Source organism: Panthera onca, chromosome E1, assembly GCF_046562875.1.
Source record: "Panthera onca isolate mPanOnc1 chromosome E1, mPanOnc1 haplotype 2, whole genome shotgun sequence".
Taxonomy (NCBI): domain Eukaryota; kingdom Metazoa; phylum Chordata; class Mammalia; order Carnivora; family Felidae; genus Panthera; species Panthera onca.
In genome coordinates, this window is record NC_138352.1 from 9,039,060 (window position 1) to 9,058,132 (window position 19,073).

At 49.7% G+C, this 19,073-nt stretch overlaps 2 long non-coding RNA genes across 4 annotated transcripts; one reads left to right on the top strand and one right to left on the bottom strand.

Annotated features, from left to right (window-relative positions):
• Positions 1-6,461: 6,461 nt before the first annotated feature.
• LOC132687380 (uncharacterized) lies at positions 6,462-8,071 on the bottom strand. Of its 2 annotated transcripts, none has more exons than XR_009614066.3 (2): positions 7,232-8,071; positions 6,462-7,018 (listed from the first exon to the last, which is right to left on the bottom strand). It is a non-coding gene; the product is annotated as an uncharacterized LOC132687380 (long non-coding RNA). The 2 variants fall into 2 exon arrangements; XR_009614065.3 differs by having other exon boundaries at positions 6,462-7,022.
• Positions 8,072-8,194: 123 nt separating this feature from the next.
• On the top strand, positions 8,195-11,004 carry LOC132687381 (uncharacterized). Of its 2 annotated transcripts, XR_009614068.3 has the most exons (3): positions 8,195-8,807; positions 9,100-9,148; positions 10,459-11,004. It is a non-coding gene; the product is annotated as an uncharacterized LOC132687381 (long non-coding RNA). The 2 variants fall into 2 exon arrangements; XR_009614067.3 differs by lacking the exon at positions 9,100-9,148 and having other exon boundaries at positions 8,195-8,842.
• The last annotated feature ends 8,069 nt before the right edge of the window (positions 11,005-19,073 follow it).

Sequence of the window (19,073 nt, forward strand, 5' to 3'; positions counted from 1 at the left end):
ACCAAAGGGAACAAAAGGCAAGTAAGTAGCCGGAATTCTGGGTCTTGGGATGGGTTCCCCCAAAAGCTGGCCCTGAGATAAGGTGCTTGAATCCCCTCTACAGCCACCACCACCTCAATGGCTGAAACACGACACAGACCTTTCATCGCTTTGGAGATCAGGCGTCCAAAATGGGGCTAAAATCAAGGTGTCCACAGGAGGGCGTGCCTATCGGAGCCTCCAGGGAAGAATCCACTCCCTGCTTCTTCCAGCTTCTGGGGGCCTTGCGGTGTTCCTGCTCATGGCCCCTTCAGGCCTCCGACCTCTGCTTCCTGTATCACACTCTCCTCTCACTCTGGGCCTCCCTCTGAGAAGAGAAAATGTGATCTCCTTTGACCTTAATTATCTACCTAAAGGCCCGTATCTCCAAAAGCAGTCACAGTGGGGATTAGGGCTTCCATGTACGCATCTGGGGGGGACACAAGTCAGTCCATAACAGGGACTCCCCTGGGGGACTTGGTATAAAAATACAAAGGCCCAGGCTTCCGGCTACTTGCCTGGGTGCCCAGGCTCTGTCTCCCCTCCGAAGGTTCAGGAGCAATGGACTAGAACATGCCCCAGCCATCCCCACGGAGGGTGGGGTTGGTCGAGGGTTTCCAGGGTCACTCATTCTCTGGCCTGTGTGTACCTTGCTTCCTCAACCAGAAAAAATAGCCCCGGAGCGGATGGTTCAGGCGCATGCAGGACTGCGGCGCCCAGAGCTGAGAGCCGAGGAGAAAAGGCAGGTTCAGCGCTCTACACTGAACGTGAATTGCCTGTGTGTTCAGGGAAAAAAAGAAAAGCGTTTTTATTTTTTATTTTATTTAAAAATTTTTTTAATGTTTATTTATTTTTGACACAGGGAGAGAGAGAGAGAGAGAGAGAGAGAGAGAGAGACAGAGCATGAGTGAGGGAGGGGCAGAGAGAGAGGGAAACAGAGAACCCGAAGCAGGCTCCAGGCTCCGAGCCGTCAGCACAGAGCCCGAGGCGGGGCTCGAACTCACAGACTGTGAGATCATGACCTGAGCTGAAGTCGGACACTCAACCGACTGAGCCACCCAGGCGCCCAAGAAAAGCATTTTTAATATGAAAAGCAGGGGCGCCTGGGTGGCTCAGTCGGTTAAGCGTCCGACTTCAGCTCAGGTCACGATCTCGCGGTCCATGAGTTCGAGCCCCGCGTCAGGCTCTGGACTGATGGCTCAGAGCCTGGAGCCTGCTTCCGATTCTGTGTGTCTCCCTCTCTCTCTGCCCCTCCCCCATTCATGCTATGTCTCTCTCTGTCTCAAAAATAAATAAACGTTAAAAAAAATTTAATATGAAAAGCAGCCTGGTGTCCCCACAAAGAACCTGAATAATAACATGTATATGTATAATTTTATCTCATTACTTTCCTTTAAGTGCTAAAATTCACATGCATACACACACATATCTGTATAGGTTTATATATAATACATGCAATATCTATACACATATCTGTACAGGTACACCATGTGTATGCATATAAGCACGGGTGTCAAGATGGCTTACATATACATTATACATACAGCTCTGGAGACTCTATACCAAGGGATTAAGAATGGTTATGGCAGGGAACAACTTTCATTTCTATATAATTTGAATTTAGTTTTTTGCATAATTAGAATTTATTTCTACATGGAGGATGGTTTATTTTGTACTTTCAAAATGTTTTGAAATAAGGAAACATTGAAAACCAGACAGGATAGGGGCGCCTGGGTGGCTCAGTCGGTGAAGCGTCCGACTTCGGCTCAGGTCATGATCTCACGGTTCGTGAGTTCGAGCCCCGCGTCGGGCTCTGTGCAGACAGCTCAGAGCCTGGAGCCTGCTTCAGATGCTGTGTGTGTCTCTCTCTCTGCCCCTCCCCTGCTTGTGCTCTCTCTCTCTCTCTCTCTCTCTGTCTCTTTCTCAAAAATAAATGTTAAAATATTAAAAAAAAAAACTAGATGGGATAAAGGCACATTGTCAGGAATGTGGACAATCCAGACATGTGTAGAAGGAAACACGACGTATATTTCTTTCCTGTCTCAACATATATTATATGGCTTATGCTCAATATGCAATTCCAAGTCCTATTTTTTCTTACTGAATATTGTATTGTGAGCATTTTCCAGGTCATTAAATATTCTTTGCATATATAGGTTTTAAATGGCTGTGTAATATTCCTTCGTGGATGTATCATAAATTATTTATCCGCCCCCCCCCATCAATTCCCCTCCTCACTCTCCTCATCGTCCATTAATACCTTCACCACTTGAATGAGAAATGGTGACTCTCACAGTCCCCAGTCGATGAATGTATATCTAGAACATTTCAGAGCATATCAAAGTTGCTACTTCATTAATATAAAGAGGGCACAGACCAAAGCAAATCAATATCTCCATGACGTGTCTTCGAGGAGCAGAAGCCCTTAGCACTGTGACCTGCCCTGGGCCATCCATATCATCTCGCTTGGGTCTTATGCATCCTCCGCCGACTTCCTTTTCCTGGCAGGTGCCCTGAACAGAGCCAACTGATCTATCAGCTCATGAAAAAATAAATTTGGGATAAAAATAAGGTTGGTATATGAGCTTAATAGTTTCCCAAAATAGACTTCCCTAGGCCTTGCTGTCTGTCCCTTTGTGTGCGAACGCACCATTTTGCCTACCAAAGACAGTTTGTGGGTTAGATCGGAAATGTCGGGAGCCCTGGAAGAGAAGAGAGAAGGGGGGTGGTTCATCGTTTTACCAGGACCTCTAAGCAAAATACTGATGCCTCCTGGTGGACGAGGAAGGGAGGGGCCGGGGAGGCTGGGGACGAGCACGTCCAGGGACAGATCTCCCCTGCAGCATGGCATTTTACATCCAGTTGGCCACTATGACGATGTGCTTCTGGGCCGCAGGAAGAGAGCTGACCTATTCTGGTTTGTATCAATACGATAATAAACGTAATCTTAAAATAGCCTCCCTGCCTTTAGAATAAAACCTTTTGCATCGCATGGAATCTGGGAGAAGAGGTTAATTGAAGGTTGACTCACAATCTTAGTTTTGCAAAAAAAGAGGGTTAAGTAGAACCATTTCACAGCAGCTATTACCTGGAAGCCTCGGCCCCCGCACTGCGTTAAGCTGCTTCAGGAGGCCTGAACTCTGTCCCCTGCTCAGTCCCGGGACTCGGGAAGCGAGACGCTGGGTCCTACCCTCAGGGAGTTGGAATCTGCAAATGCGTCAGGACAAAGGAACCTTGAGACAATCCAGTCCAGTGTTTTAGAGACTCCTGGTTCAGCATTCTCTCCTTCCCTGTGCAAGGATGACGATATTATCAATGGCGGGACCCACTGGACTTTAGAATCTGACTGGGTGTGACTCCAAAAGTGCAGAGAAAGCCGGCCATTGTTCCAGGCACTGTGTGCACATTGTTCTGGGGACCACGTGCACAGAGCTGAATGAGACCGTTTGCTCATGGGGGTTTCGGCCTAGAAGGACAACAGATGTGGAAGTCAATAATTACGGGGCAAGGGGGCAAGCATCCTCGTGGTCACTCACTCGTTCACCCAGCAACGGCTGTCTGCCGTGCTCCAAGCACCGTGCCGTGTTTGGGATTCCACGTGTCAGGACAGATAACGGCCCTTGTGCCCATGGACCTTATGGTCCAGCGGGCCGCATAGAGTACGAGCAAATCACAACACAATATACCTTTGATTTGCACTTGTGATAAAGGCTATGATCAAAGTACGAGAAGCCATGGGAGTATAATACAGAACTTAGGCACTTAGATAATTCCCCAAAACTGGCTTTCCTAGGACGCCTTGTCTGCCCTCTCCTCCGTCTGTGCTCAACTCGCCTACTCCGCGCTCCGACCCTTGACCTCTCAGATTCCAAGGGTCCTGCCTGCTGCGATGGCTGGAAGCCACTGCACGGCCAAGCAGGCCCTGAGCGCATCTGCCCACGTGTGGCTTCCACATCTGGGGCATCAGAATAAGAGCGGTCAGTGCGAGGAAAGAGGCTCTGGGCTGGGAACTGAAAGCCGGACACCGGTCCTTGATCCAGCTGTTACGGGACACAGCTTGCTCCCTCCTCCTCCAGCATCATCACCCCTGCTCCCAGGCCCCTCCCTCGGCTCTCCCCCACCAACATCCTCTATGTGTCACCAGGAAGCATGGGCCAAAGCCCCTGGAGCCAGAGTGCTTGGGTTCAGAGCCCACCCACTTGCCTCTGTGAGTCTCATGTCCCTGCTCTATGCAGGGAGGATACTGTCAGTGCCCAATACTCGGCGTGGTAGTGAGGATTCAGAGAGCCTCACGCATAGCACAAGCCATGGTCGTGCAAGTTATTCTTACTATTGGTTTGGGGTTAATTTTATGTGTCAGCTTGACTGGCCCGGGGGACCTTATTTCTGGGTGTGTCTGTGAAGGCGGTTGGGGACGAGATTCGCGTTTGAATTGGGGGACCGAGTGGGGCAGATGGCCCTCCCCGGCGTGGGTGGGCCTCACCTAACCCGTTGAGGGACCGGGTAGCCCAGAAAGGCAGAGGCAGGTTGAATGCAGTCTCCGCCTGACTGCGGAGCCGGGACATCAGTCTTCTCCCGCCCTCAGCGTTCCTGGCTTGAAGGGCTTCCACTCGGACTGGGATCCACACCAGCAGCTCTCTGGTCTAGGCCTTGCCGGGCTCCAGCTTCCCGACGGCACATCATGGGAAGTCCCAACATCAGCCTCCACGATCATGTGAGCCAACTGCTTATAATAAGTCTATTTATCTCCATGTACTATCTATCTATCTATCTATCTATCTATCTATCATCTATCTATCTATATCTATCTGTCTGTCTATCTATCATCTATCAGTCAATTATCTATCTATCCATCCATCATCTCTCTCTCTCTCTTTCTGTCTCTTCACCATCCCCCCCTCCATCTACCTCTCTCTCCTATTGATTCGATTTCTCTGGAGAATTCTAATACGCATCCTTTCCCTTCCAAATCAACATGACTTTGAAGGTAGCACACAGTGACTCATGGCTTATTAGCCGCAGCATTTTCCGGTCACACCGGGGGCCTCACGCTTGAGCCGGCAGCAGAATCAGCAGTGTTTGCTGAACCCCGGTTGCTGACCCCATCCCGCATGTCTGCGTCTGTGGGTCCCGGGCAGGGCCTGGCGATACCGATGGTCAGGGGACCCACTCGAGGACCCCCGGCCCACGCTAACGGCTCAGACTCTGCTCACATTGATAAGCGGATGTGCATGTGAGCAGCGACGGTGTGCCCGCCACGCTGTGAGGAGCGCTCCCTTTGTTCGTTCTGTTTTCATTGCCGCTCAGCAAAGCTGGCCTCACGCCTCCCATTTTTTGAAGACGAAGTCACCGATGCTCAGACAAGGCCCGTGACCTGCCCAAGGTCTGAACCGAGGTCTCGAACTCTGACCTCTGGGTGTCAGTTTCAGTGCCCTGCTTTGTCCGTTTGGGGATAGAAACCGGACCAGGAAGAACCCAGAGGGGAGGAAGCTACTGCCAGGGAAGGGGTAGCTCACAGGCGGATAATGGTCTTGGGGGTGTGATGTTTACTGTGGAGACGGTAGGAATGGCCCCCAACTGAGAGGTCCAGAGGGGACTCACCCGTGGAGAGTAGAGGCAGGACAGACCCTCAGTCACAGATCTTCCCTGCTGGCTCTCGAGGGACCCGGGAGGGACCCAGATCTCAGGCCTTGGCAGCTCACTGGAGCTCAGGAGTGCCCCCCCCGCCACTGCCCCGTGTCCTGAGACCCCCAGCTGAGCTGATCGAGGCAGACACTCTCGGCCAAGCCTGCCCTTCCTTCCAGCGCCCAGAAAACAGGCATCATCCACTAATAGGAGACTGCGCCGATGTGAAGGAAATGCTCAGCCATTAGGGCCTTGACACTGTGCTGCAATTTTGACCTTCAGAACGCAGATGCCTGCCCGGTGGGCCCCCACCGGCTGCCACTTTGCCGGCCTCTCAGCCCCGAGAGGCTGCAGGACCCAGGCCTGGGAGTGGGGGGGGGGGGAGGGTGGGGGGGGTGGTGCATGGAACACTGGCAGACCCCAACCTTACCACCCATTCTCAATCTTCCCTGCAGGGTTGCGAGACTGTCCCCAGCCCTGATCCGGCAGGGGTCCCGGATGCTGATTTGTACATGTTCTGCATGCAGGGGCCTGAGGTTCCTGCTTTCCTCCAGCCCCCTTTCTCGGCCAGGTGGAGGTGCAACGGTGTGACGGTTGACATTGGAGAAAAGGGCTGTCTTCTCTCCTACCCTTGGGACTTGTGACCCGTCCCCCGCCCCCTCCCCCCCAGCACAGCACAGCAGGGCTGATAGAGCAGGAGGAGGGACGGCGAGGCTCTAAGTCTAAGGGATTTCAATGCCCATGGGGCAAGATACTCATCTGTTCCCTGGGGATTTGCTGAAAACGCAGATTCTGCTCCATCAGGCCAGGTGTGGGGCTTGGGTCCAGCAGTTTTTAATGTTTATTTTTGAGACAGAGAGAGACAGAGCATGAACGGGAGAGGGTCAGAGAGAGGGAGACACAGAATCTGAAGCAGGCTCCAGGCTCCGAGCTGTCAGCACAGAGCCCGATGCGGGGCTCAAACTCACGGCCCGTGAGATCATGACCTGAGCCGAAGTTGGACACTTCACCGACTGAGCCACCCAGGCGCCCCTAGGGTCAAGCATTTTTAACAAATTCCCAGCGATGCTGAGGTCCCAGGTGGAGCTTAGGCAATAAGGCTGTAGGGCAGTGATGCTCAGACCCGGCCCAGGCTGGGATCAGCTGAGCACTTTCACCATCCTGCTGTCTGGTCCTGCTCCCATGGCTTCGAGTTTATCTGGTCCGGCCTTGGACATCAGGTGGTTCTAACACGCAGCCCCATCCTCGTTTCCGGCCTGACATATTGGCCGTGAGGAGAGGGTCTTTTCTGCGACGTGAGGAGAGAAGGGATTTGAGGAAAAAGGACTTTTGCCTGATGAAAAAGCATCATCACATCCCTTGTTAGTCGAGCTTTCTTCCTTGGCAGAGGAGACGGAGAGGAAGAGCAAAACTTTCATTTCACAGAAGGGCATCTGCCAGTTTCCCACTTGGAGACGCGATTGAAATAGCTTTTTCAGATCCTCCGGCTAAGCTGACACGTGTGGCCCCCTCCAACCCTCCCCTCGGTTCCCCCCCCCCCAAAAGCAGTTATCTCAATTCCGGTTCCAATAGCAAGGCTCTATCTCACCACTGCTGCCGGCAGCCGGCTGGCTTCCCGATGGAGAGGGGCTTGGGCCCCAGAGAGAGCCCTGGTGGAAAGAGCACCAGCAAAGGAGGTGGGCCGGGGCCTGTGCGGACGCAGCGGGGGCCTGGGGTCGAGGCCCAGAGTGATCTGAAGATGACACAGCTGAAAGAGTATCACTTAAAGGTGTGGAAGGGAATGTCACTTCTGGGCCGGCACCGCTTCTCGGGCTGGGAACGAGATAATGAATTATTACCCGGGGAAATGAAGCTGCTAATAAATTCAAAAGCAAAGCTGAGGGAGGTTAGACTCCATTTTTAAAAGGGAGCTGGTGATTTATAAAGTGCCCTGTCTCCTTGCCTCCCGGGGCTCCGTCGGCCTCCCTGTCCCTCTTTTTCCCCACCTGACCCTCTGGACACACAGCCCAGCAGCCCTGCAACTAGTCTGTTTTCTTTGTGAGCCACGCCCACCCCCGAGGGAACCTCAGGCCCAAATTGGGCTGAAATTTGGCCCAACTGGTTTTGAGAGCTCGGTCCCTAAGGAATGGCCACGAGGAAATCTGTCTTCCTAAGACGTCCATTCCGACCTTTGAGCCAACAAATTACAAGTAGAAACCGCTCCCGAATGAGCAATCAGGCTCTGCAGCGGGGCACCAGGCAGGGGGCGGCTCCTGCAGGGAGGGACAATCAACTTAGCTTTTCCGTGGCATCCGTGCCTTCTGAAAGCTGCTCCTGTTTTGGGAAGCTTGTGGCCACATTCTAGTCTTACCCCCCCCCCGCCCCCCGCATCAATTCCAGTCCCTCTTGAGTGGAGCTCCAAACCCTGACTCCTTGGTCTCCACTAGCCTCCTTCCCTGCCTGAAGCCATCAAGCCCCTACTGCCTGAGCTCATTGCCCGTTTCCGCGGCGACGGGCCTGTGATGTCACTATGGAGGCCTGGAGCCTCCAGGTGGGTAGGACTGGAGCAGCAGGTGCCCAGGAAGAGGGAAAGAACAAAGCTCCAGTTTCTGCGCCATCATCCCCACATAATGGAAGAGGGGCCTGGAAACAGAGGAGGGGCAGGGGGAAGGCAGCAGCCATTCCAAACCTTGCCTGTTTTAACATCTCTTGAGCTCAGCTAGAGAAAGACGGCCCCTTCCCCAAACTCCGGCTCAGGCCCCATACCCCTGCCCAAGCAGCTATGGTTTAAAAGCCTCATGAGTCATGGAGGGACTCAGTTTCCCCAGTTGGCTATTTTCTGCAGCCTGCCCCCACCTCCTGGCGGTGTGGCATAAAGGGAAGCTCGCCCTCGTCAACTGTGTGCCCATGGCCAGCAACATCAGACTCCAGGGCTCCCTCCCCGCAGCCTGGTTTTGCAGGAAACCCCTGGTGCCAGGGGGCTTTCAGAGCCCTCCTCGCCGGGGACCACGGCTCCTGCTTCAGTACCTGGGGAGGGAGATCCCCCAGCTTCCCTAATGCTCTGGTCCCTTTCGTTCCAGCCAGGCACCAAGAGGAAAATGCAGCCTCCTTCTGGAAACAAGGGCTCCCTCCCGCAGGCTTTCCCGAGGCCGGGTTCAAAAGGCCCATGTTCACCTGAGTTTTAGGTAACTTACTGGGCAGCCTGAATTATATAGACAAGGTAGGCTCACTTGGCCTTCGGGTGTCTGGATTACCTGAGTATTTTACATGTTTATGAGCGGGGTGGGGAGGGGGACTGAACACTCGCTCAAAGCAAATGCAAAATTCGGACTTTGGGGGCTCTGTGCACCTGTCACGCACCTTTGCTTACCACCGGGATAGAGCATCAGAGAGGCACTGTCACGCGACCACCGAGCAGGCCACAGGGGAGCCCCGGCTCATCCCCGATGCTGGGCCTTGCCTTCGTTTCTCTTTTAGGATCTGCCAAAACCCAAAAGTCACCATCTAAAAACAACTCCAAAGAAAGGTGGGAGAAGAAAGTGGGAAAATCTTTATCATTGATTGTTTATGCCTAAAGAAAGAGAGGAGAGAGAATTCCCCGTGGCCCAGCCAGGGGGTGAAGAGTTAATCCTATAATCTAGTCGGCCAGGGAGCAAGGCAAGGACGAGAGCTACCTTCTAGCTGAAGTGTGCGTGCAGAATGTTTGATGCTCGGCGGGTGGAGCCGAGAAGACGGAGACCATTTGCAAGCATTTATTGAGTGCCCAGGGCATACAGAGCCCTATTCTCAGGATGCAGCGGAATTCTAAAGTTCACAAGATAGGGTGCTCCCCTATCCTCTGGGAATGGACCCTCCCCCAGCCCCCACTTTCAGGTTCTTCTGTGTGCCCACTCCCCCTGCCCTGGTCATTGCTCCCTGCTGGGCTCAGCAAAATACCGGCAAATGCCTGGTGACCTTTTCAGAGTTAGACCAATTACACTCCAGTGAAACAGCTTAAGAATTGCAAAGCAGCACGTGCAAACTCTTCTGGTTGCTTGAGTGAGAGCCAGAGCAACGGCTCTACCCCTGGCTGCATATTGGAACACCTGGAGAATTTTTTTTTTCACTGCCGGTGCCTGAGTCCTGCCCCCAGAGAGTATGATTTCATTGCTATTGGAGGCAGTGGCATTTTTTAAAGCCCTCCAGGTGACTTAAACATGCAACAGAGTGTGAGACCCACTGAACTGGAGGATTTAGGACTTTTGAGTTGTTTCATGGTGAATCTTTGGGCTGAAATTGATCAAGTTTGCTACTTCGCTAAATGGAATCAAGACACAGATTCTATTGGCTAGATAGGCTGCCATCTTGGAACAAAATAACGATGACAAGTTTTCATATGGATATTATCTTTTTTAAAATGGTTTTAATCTTTATTTATTTCTGATTGAGAGAGAGAGAGAGAGAGAGAGAGTAGGAGCGGGGGAGGAACAAAGAGAGAGGGATTCTGTGTCTACAGAATCCTAAGTGGTCTCCAGGCTCCGAACTGTCAGCACAGAGCCCGATGCAGGGCTCAAACTCATGAGCCACGAGATCATGACCTGAGCCAGAGTCGGAGGCTTAACCAACTGACTCACTCAGGCACCCCTCATATGGGTATTGTCTTAATGGATTCTAATGAGAGTTGGTACAATGTGGTGGAATTTGCACAGAATAAAGTCTTCACTAAACCGTCCTTTAGCTGAAGGGGGAGGCAGCAGGAGAAAGTAACTAACATTTCTTGAGTGTCTGTAGCGTGGCAGGAACTGAGCTTGAAAGACTATACTGGTATTTCATTTTTTCTCTCCCACCACGTGCCAGATACGTATCATCCCCGTTTTACAGATGAAGAAACTGAGACTCGAGATCACACCGCTGTTATGTGTGGGGAGACGATATTCCACGGGTCTCTCACATTTCTGTATATCTTGTGAGCCAAGATGCCGACTGCCTTTGCTCTGATCTTTATAAAGATGTTTGCACGGTGAATAGCTTTGGAAGATGTAATGTCCTCCTCGGGGATGAAGGGTAGGCATGCTTACTGTCCATTATAAAAGATTCAGGTCCCTAAGCTCAGGGTTCCCATCTTGTAACACACCCTTCTCGCGGGCACAGGTATGAGCTGGCCCTCTTTGCAGTGCCTTATGGCAACTGTAGCTTAGAGAGTTGTTGCAAAAACCAGAATGCACTGGCTCCCACTAGCCCTGTGATAAACTGTCTTTTGTCTCCGACCCATGAGACAGGCCAGGCTAACTTGTCACCTTGTGGCGGATTTAGCACCTTCATCAAAACCTGTTTCCCTTTGACATCCATACACTTAGGGGATAGATAAGCAGGAGGTGATATTAAAGCAAAACGAAACCCATACTCTGGATCAATGATTGCTTTTCCTCTAGATATGAAACAATTACACAAATTAGCTCCCCTTCCTTTCTCTGGAAGACAAATAAACAAATTCAATCTGCATCAGGAGTTAAGTGCAAAACTTGGGCACAATATTGTATTCTGCTGGCTCCAAATTCCATTCGATTTTAAGCTCTGCTAAGCTATATCCTCTTTTCTCTCCAGAACATTTCACTTGATCCTACCAAAACAGCCTCCAGGCTTTGATAAGCAAACGCGGGCCCTGCTGGCACCCCAAACCCACTCATCCAGCTCTTATCAGAAGCCCCTTTTACCTACTTATTTTCCAAATTGGAGACAAGTGATCCTTCCTCTAGTGTTGGCACTAATGGTCTGCTTGCTCCTACTTTCTCTTTGAGGTCTGCTTCCTCTCATTACTAATTCCCTTCTCTCCTAAAGAACGAGCATTTAATATGCAGTGATGATTTCCAGTAGCTGGTTCTGTACCGTCTTCAGCTGTTAATTATTATTATTAAAATTATATATAAAAAAAAACCCTAACTACTATGTATATGCCAGGAACTTTTAAAGTGCTTTATAAAGTATCTTAAATCTACTCAAAAAACACTAAACATGAAGTATTTTCACTTGGAGAAGCTGATGCGTCAAGGAGGTTAAATGCCTTGTACGCGGACCTAGTAAGTAGCAGAGTTGGAATCTGGAGCCATGTCTGTCCAGCCTCAAAGGGAATCTTTTCCTTCGACACCCAACTTCTGTGTTTTTTTTTTTTAACAGCTTTATGGAGATATAATTCACAGAGCATACAATTCAGCCATACACACTGGTTTTAGTATATTCTCAGGTGTGGGCAACCTTCACCGCAGTTAATTTCAGAACTCCTTCATCACCTTCAAAAGACACCCCATGTACTTTAGTAATCCTCTAATCCCCTTCTCCTCCCCCCACCAGCCCTAACCAGCTGCCTTCTAGCAAAGTGTGTCTCTAAAGAAGCCAAGTCCTTTCTTCCATCTGTATGAAATATTGGAGTATGTTTATACACATTTGTAAATTGGTTGCCTCTTTGGTTATTGAGAAGTTGAGAGCTGTGCCCTCCACCCCCCCAAAAAAACCTGTGCCTTCTCTCTGGCATTCCCTGGGGTTGGTTATTCTTTCCTCCTTCTGCCCAGAGACCGCTAAGAAGAACACTGAGAGAACCACCAGGAGCCCCAGGAGGCTTTGTTACTCCATTATTGCTGGTTCCAGGAAGTAGGTTTTGGGTCTGGGTTGACAGTAAAAGGGATGGGGACCCCCGAAAACTTCTTGCGGCCTGGGCTTGAGCCTCAGATTTCATGAGCAGAGACTAGCCCTCCTATCTCCTCTTAGGGGCAATTTATCTCCTTTGAGAAGATTAGTCCTTCCAGTGAGGGCTGGCTCCTTGTGGAAGTTGACCTTGCCCAAGAAAGGCTTGGCAACATTGATCTAGGGTCAGCCCGACTTTGCAAGGAGTTTGGTATGCATACGTGTTGATTTGGGTTCCCCTGAAGAATTCAAACGCTTGGAGTTTAGTTAGGAAGTACAAACACCACTGGGGGTGGGTGGGGAGGGCGTGGGGAAAGGGGTACAAGGAAGGGAAGGTGACCACCAATGCTGTGCTGTCAAACCAGCTACCCCATGGAAGGCTCGCTCTTACTCTCACCGGTAAACTCTAGGAGACACTGGAAAACACCCACGTCAGAGTTATCCCACCTAGGGGGACATGGTCACAGGGTGTTTAAACACCAACTCCCAGAAGTCCTTGGTTAAGGGCTGCTCGCAGAGGGTCTGAATTCCTCATCTCTTCTGGTGTGCTGTGCTCATGTGGGCAATGAGCCTTCTGCAGTTCTGGAAAAAGCCCTCAGGCAAAGAAATGCAGATAATGGCAGTAGGAGGCTGAGCAGAGGACATGAAATGATTGAGTGTGAGGATATGGGTGGGCACCCACAGCATCTGCTACAGCCTGACCCTATTTTAAATACTCCTGCCCGTGCAGATACACACACACACACACACACACACACAGTGAGCAGGATGGGAATACGGTCTCAATAGAGCACACTCCTCCATCCCTGGGCTCCATTCTTGCTGACAATAATCAGGGCTCCGCTTTTCAGAGTAATGAGGGACAGTAAGGAGTTTATTAAATGAATTCTACCAGGAGCCAACTGGTAACAGACCTACATCTTTTACCTCTAAAGCTGGAGAAATCCCACCAGGCTTTGCGAAGAGTTTGGAACCCCAGATCATGGTGGGGAGGGAGGGTGGGGGTCACTCCAGGTCAGAAGAAGAAATAAGCTGCATCCCTTTGAGGGGTGCAGACTGAGGGGCCTCGGGTTTGCAAAGCTCATCAGAGAGTCTGGCTTTCAAACTGCAGTCGGACTGGCCCCTTGCTCCACCGCCTATCACAGCCCTCAAGGTTCAAAGGCTGACAGGTAGCTTGGCTGAGCAGAAACACCCATCACCTTCCTTAGTTGATCCTTTTGAAGCTGAGTGAGACTCTTCTCCAAAAAAAGGAAAGGAATTTGGAGTTCCGGGCAGCCCAAGGCCCTGTCTACCTGCTGCTAGTTGTCAGGATATTCATTCACTCACTCAATTATTCATTTGCTCATTCTTTAGCTCATTTATTCATTATCTCCATGGATCAGGGATTGAGGGTACCATGGTATTGTGACACAGGGACGGATGTGCAAACCCTTCCCCTTCTTTCAGACACCCGAGGGTACATGTGAGCATAGTGCAGCCTGGAATGCCCAGCACACCTCCATGGCAGACCCCTTGCTCCCGTTCTGTGCGTGGGGAGGGGAGGGGGATGTGTCCTCTGCGTCAGTAGGCTATGGGCTCCGTTACGAGAAGACACACGGTCCTGTTCACCACCATATCCTCACAAGCCAGCGTTGTCCCTGGCGCATGGGAGGCATTCAATAAATATTTGCAAATGAATGGGTGGATGTGTGCCTTTGAGCAAAAGGCAGATACTTGTACATATTTGAATGTATTTCTGTGTCTACATGTTTTGGTGTCGATGTGCATGTTTCTGTGTCTATGCGTCATTGTTTTTATGCTTATATAACTGAGTGTGCACGTGTGCATGTATGTGATTCTTTAATAGACACAGTCTTCCCTTCACAACATTTCAAGAGAATGAACGTTTTCGCTTCCTGGTATCTGACTTCGGAAACCCAATCTGCATTTTCCACACATGTACAGCACCCCAGATTTTCAAATATTTATACTCCTATATTTAAAATCTGTGAGATTTCTCTCTCTCTTTTTCACCCATACGTGCTTGCATTCTGTCTTCCTCCCTCTTTCTCTCCCTCCCAGCCATCAGCCTGCCCTCTCCACCTTATTTCCTCTGTTTTCCCCATATATATGTTGATGAAAATCCCCCGGACTGAGCCACACTATTCACTTCCAAGCTTGGCTCACCGAGGAGCACACATGGGCCACCACTATAACCCTGAGACAAACCCTGAATGGTGAACCCAGCCAGGGAGGAGTACAGAGACTCCAGCTCCTGTCCAAATGTTGGTGGCTCCTGAAAAGGGTCTGCCCTCTGGGGGTGGGAGGCAGTGGCTTCTTTAAGCTTCAGCAGAGCTTCTAAAAAGGAACTAATTGCCCAGGATTTTAGCAAGAAGCGCTGGGTGAATACCAACATTGCCTGGGTTTCTGGAAGCTTAGATCTGATCTTTGGGAGCTTGTGATGTCTTATGGTACTGACCTGGAGGCAGAGGAACACCTCCCCAAATTTTTCCTGGCTGAGATAGTCCATGGCCCCTCTCCATCCTGCAGTGTATACCCAAGTCTGACCAAGAAAGATCTACTGAGTACCAATCGTTAGACCTGATTGATGAGGATCTTGAAAAGCCCTCAACAAAGTGAGGGTTTTTTGACACGGTGTGAAATTCTGATGCTTGGGGATCATTCAATATACTGTTTGGGGTGCCTCAAGATGTGGCCTCTGCCCTCATTTACTATCAGTGGATCAATGACTAAGTAAATCCATTGTTATCAATTCCACATCTGGATATTGTATGGATCTTGCCATTCCAGAGTCAGGTTTGCCAAAACAAAGCCACACACACATACACACATGTGTATATATATGAATGTACGTGCGCGCGTGCATAAACACACACACACACACACACACACACACACACACAAACACACCACTCTGTAGAATGGAAAGGGGATGTGAGGAGGGAGCCACAATGGACAAGTTAACAGGAACAGCATATGAGGTCTTCTGTTTGTGCTCCAAATCCACCCCCTACCTTCTGCATCCTGTTCTGGCCCTGGTTGGTTGACCCCACACCCATGGGCTCCCAAGCTCTGTGGCTTCCAGCTGGGTTTAACCAAAGGAGCCCTGGCCACAGATCAAAGGGAGGGAGGAGAGTGAGATCAGGTCTTCATTCCTCTGGCCGCCACCCTGCAGGGTCACCTCAGGGTGGTTGGGTCCCATCGCAAAAGGACATTGCTCCTCTTGGGACATCCTCTTTCACAAGATTTCCCTTCTGGCTTATAGACTGTTCCTTCCCCTAGTGCTCTCAACTTTGGGTGGAAATGTCTCCACGGCTTCCAGCCCTGAGTTACTGGCTCCCATTCACTCTGTCTTTACCTTGGAAAATAGTCCCTTTGCAAGGAAACCCCAAATTACCTAATTTAAATGTGTTTCCAGTTGGAGCTGTAATGAAGACATAACAGGGCAGATTAGGGAACTTTGTTACCTCAGATTGAATTTGGCAAGGGACTTTGTGCCAACCTGCTTATCTTCATTATTGCCAGTGTGTGAGTGAATATAAGAACCCTGCCTCTACCATTTAAAAAAGAGTCTATTTCCTGTTCTCCCTAAAACTGCAGATTTAATAGGTTGCTGGATACACTATAAATCTAGGTTTCTCAATCCAGTAATTGTCCCAGAGAGGTGGACGGGAAATCGACAGGTGTCTCTACTCTTCATCACTTTGACACCATTTTTTATCTTGAGGAGAGATCTGATAAGAAACACCTGAGATTGTTTGCAGCCTTATTGACCTGCCATGACTTCTGACTTCGTGGAAGGAGTTGGTTATTGGCCAACAGTCATGAGATTAATGCAGGTGGCTTGGTAATACTCTATGTGTCAGACACCCAGCAGATCTGGTGATAGTTCTGAGTAATGTGAAACAAGATTGTGCTCTGGTCTCTTCCTTCTGGAAGGACACTTCATGATTTGAAACTCCTTCTGGATTAGCTGGGGGCATGCCCTTCTTGTTATCGAAAATTTTAAAAAAAGGTCAGTAGCTTCCTTTTTCTTATGGTATCACCTTATTGTCACAGGGCAGAAGTGGGGGGCAACCAATCGTAGCTTCTGTTAATGAACTGCTCTCAGCCTGGCTGGCTTAGGAATAACTACTCCAAAACAAAGCAGCTTGTTTTGGACAGATGTGCCCACTACCTGCCCAACACATTGGGTTTATATCCCACCAGTTCCGTATTACAAGTTAATTCCTTTTGTTACGTAGGATGTGTGTTATAACTGCCTGTGGGATTTATAAGCAGCTCCACCCTTGAAATCAGATGCACCACGATCTTCATTGGAGATTTATCTAAGACCATAGTGGGCACCTGATAACGCCTGCTTTGGAAAACAGGCATACCCATATCATCATGTTAAACCTTGGGATCTTGAATGTTCACCTGCCAGGGTGGAGTCAGATTATCGAGCCAGGACAGGATAAGTTATGCTGCTATAGCCAACAATCCTGGAAACCTCAACCACTTCAAACCACCAGGGTTTATGTCTCCCTCAGTTTATACACACATGGAGACAAGCTGGGCCACAGCCCCTCATAGTTACTGCCCCAATCCAGGACCCAGGCTGCCGGAACATCCACTATGCAGAGGGAAAAGAGAACATGACAAGGCACATACTCTAAAATGACAAACATCGTTACATTTCACTGACCAACACAAGTCACGTGACAAGACCACATGGGTGGGATATACAATCCCACTGAGTTCCTGGAAGGAGTGAGAGTCTAAATAGTTATGAGTAGCCCCAGTGACTAGAGCACTGAGGGCTTCTTAGGAAAACTCCTGACCTTGCCTAGGGAGTACCTGCCTCTGTAGATATTTCTGTGGGATATTGTCCATTCAGGTGACATTTTTGACCGAAGGCTTTACTTTGCACTAAAGGAGACTGTAGTAGTTAGTGTCTGAGTGCTGCCATAGCAGAGTGCCATAAATTAGATGGCTTAAAACAACAGAAATGTATTATCTCACACTTCTGGAGGCCAGAAATCCAAGATAAAAGTGACGGCAGGTAAGTGCTCCCTCTGAAGCTCCTAGGGGTGAAACTTCCCTTGCCTCTTCCAGCTTCTGGTGGCCCCAGGTGCTCCTTGCCTGAGGCCACATCACTCCATTCTGTGCCCCCATCTTCACATGGCCTCCTCTCTCTGAGTCTGTGTCCAAATGTCCTTCTTACAAGAATACTAGCCATTGGATTACATCCCACACTAATCCAAGATGAGCTGATTTTAAGTTAATTGTATCTTCCAAGACCCTATTTCCAATAAGATCATATTCATAAGGTACCAGGGTTAGGACTTCACCGTATTCATTTGACCAACACACTTCAACATCATAAAAACCAGGCCTCACATCTAGTTGATTGATTGTTTCAAAACATTAGTACAGGGTCTTGTTTTGTTTTATGGTTGACTGTAAAAAGCATCTGAATCACCCTTATTCGGCCACAGAGAAAATCCACACACCAGAGTCCTGCCCTATTAGAATACAGATGCCCAAACTGTCTGCTGATCAACTTTTAACAAAAGTTGGGCTGGGGAAAACAATATTCGCGAAGACTCATTTTGAACAATGTACAGTTCATTGTCTTGATCACTGGCTTCAGCGTTTTGGGGGTTTTGTTTTTGTTTTGTGTTTTTGTTACTGTGTTAACCCTGGAAACCACTTTTCAAATGAATATTAAGGAACTCTTGAGCAACCTCGGATATAAGGCCAGTGAAAGCAGACCTGCCCTGTCGAGGTGGCTGTTGTCCCCATGATAAGGAATTTAAAACCCCTCTGTGATCATCTTCCTCTCCTGGGTCAAGTCATTTTATCTATCTGTCTATCTATCTATCTATCTATTTATCTATCTATTGCATGCACCCACAAGTTGAGGAGGGGCAGAGAGAAGAGAGAGAGAGAGAGAGATGCCTAGGTGGCTCAGTCAGTTAAGTATCCAACTCTTGATCTCAGCTCAGGTCATGATCTCACACTTTGTGAGATCAAGCCCCATGTCAGGTTCTGTGCTGAGCCTCCTTGGAATTCTCAAGTCCTTATATTTAAAGAATGTGATTCTAGGCATGATTCACCTGACATCCCTTCTCTGTGGTGCAACTAGGAGCACCGGGACTTTCCTGCCTCTTTGCTCCTCCTCTCCCAGAGCACCCCACAGCATGGATGTCAGGCTCATACTCTCCCTCTTGCTGTGTCCCCTCTGGTCCCTGATGCTACTGAGTGTGTGTAGACCCCACCTCTCCTCCCTCGACAGTGGGAAGAGCTGACTTTCCAGCCCCAGAGGAAAAAAAAAAGGCAGCGTCGGCTCCACCCTGATGGACCTGTGGTCTAATTAATCAGCTTAAGAAAAAGAGAGGTTCCTCCTGGGTCATCTGGTCTACTCCATTCCTCTGCACTGGGACTGAAGGACATTAACAAAGAACATCATCACTTTGCTTCCTCCTCCCCAGCCATTGTCTTTCTTCCTTGTGCATCTCCTTCCTTGGGGAGTCCTGGACCAGGCAATGGGTCCAGGCACATATGGTTTGTCCTGGTCCCAAGTGCTGGATCTTCTAAGAGCCAGGGTGGGGATCCCAGAGGTCACTGAAAAGACCCCAGGGCTTCTCGCAGAATTCTGGGGCTTCAAGGAACAGTTTGAGAATCCCTGGTAGCAATCAGTGTTCATCAACGTTGGCTGTGAATCAGACACTGCTGGGGAGATTCTGAAGTTTACAGCTCCTGCAATCCCACCACCTTCTGGCCAGAATCCTCAGGGGAGAGGCCCCTCA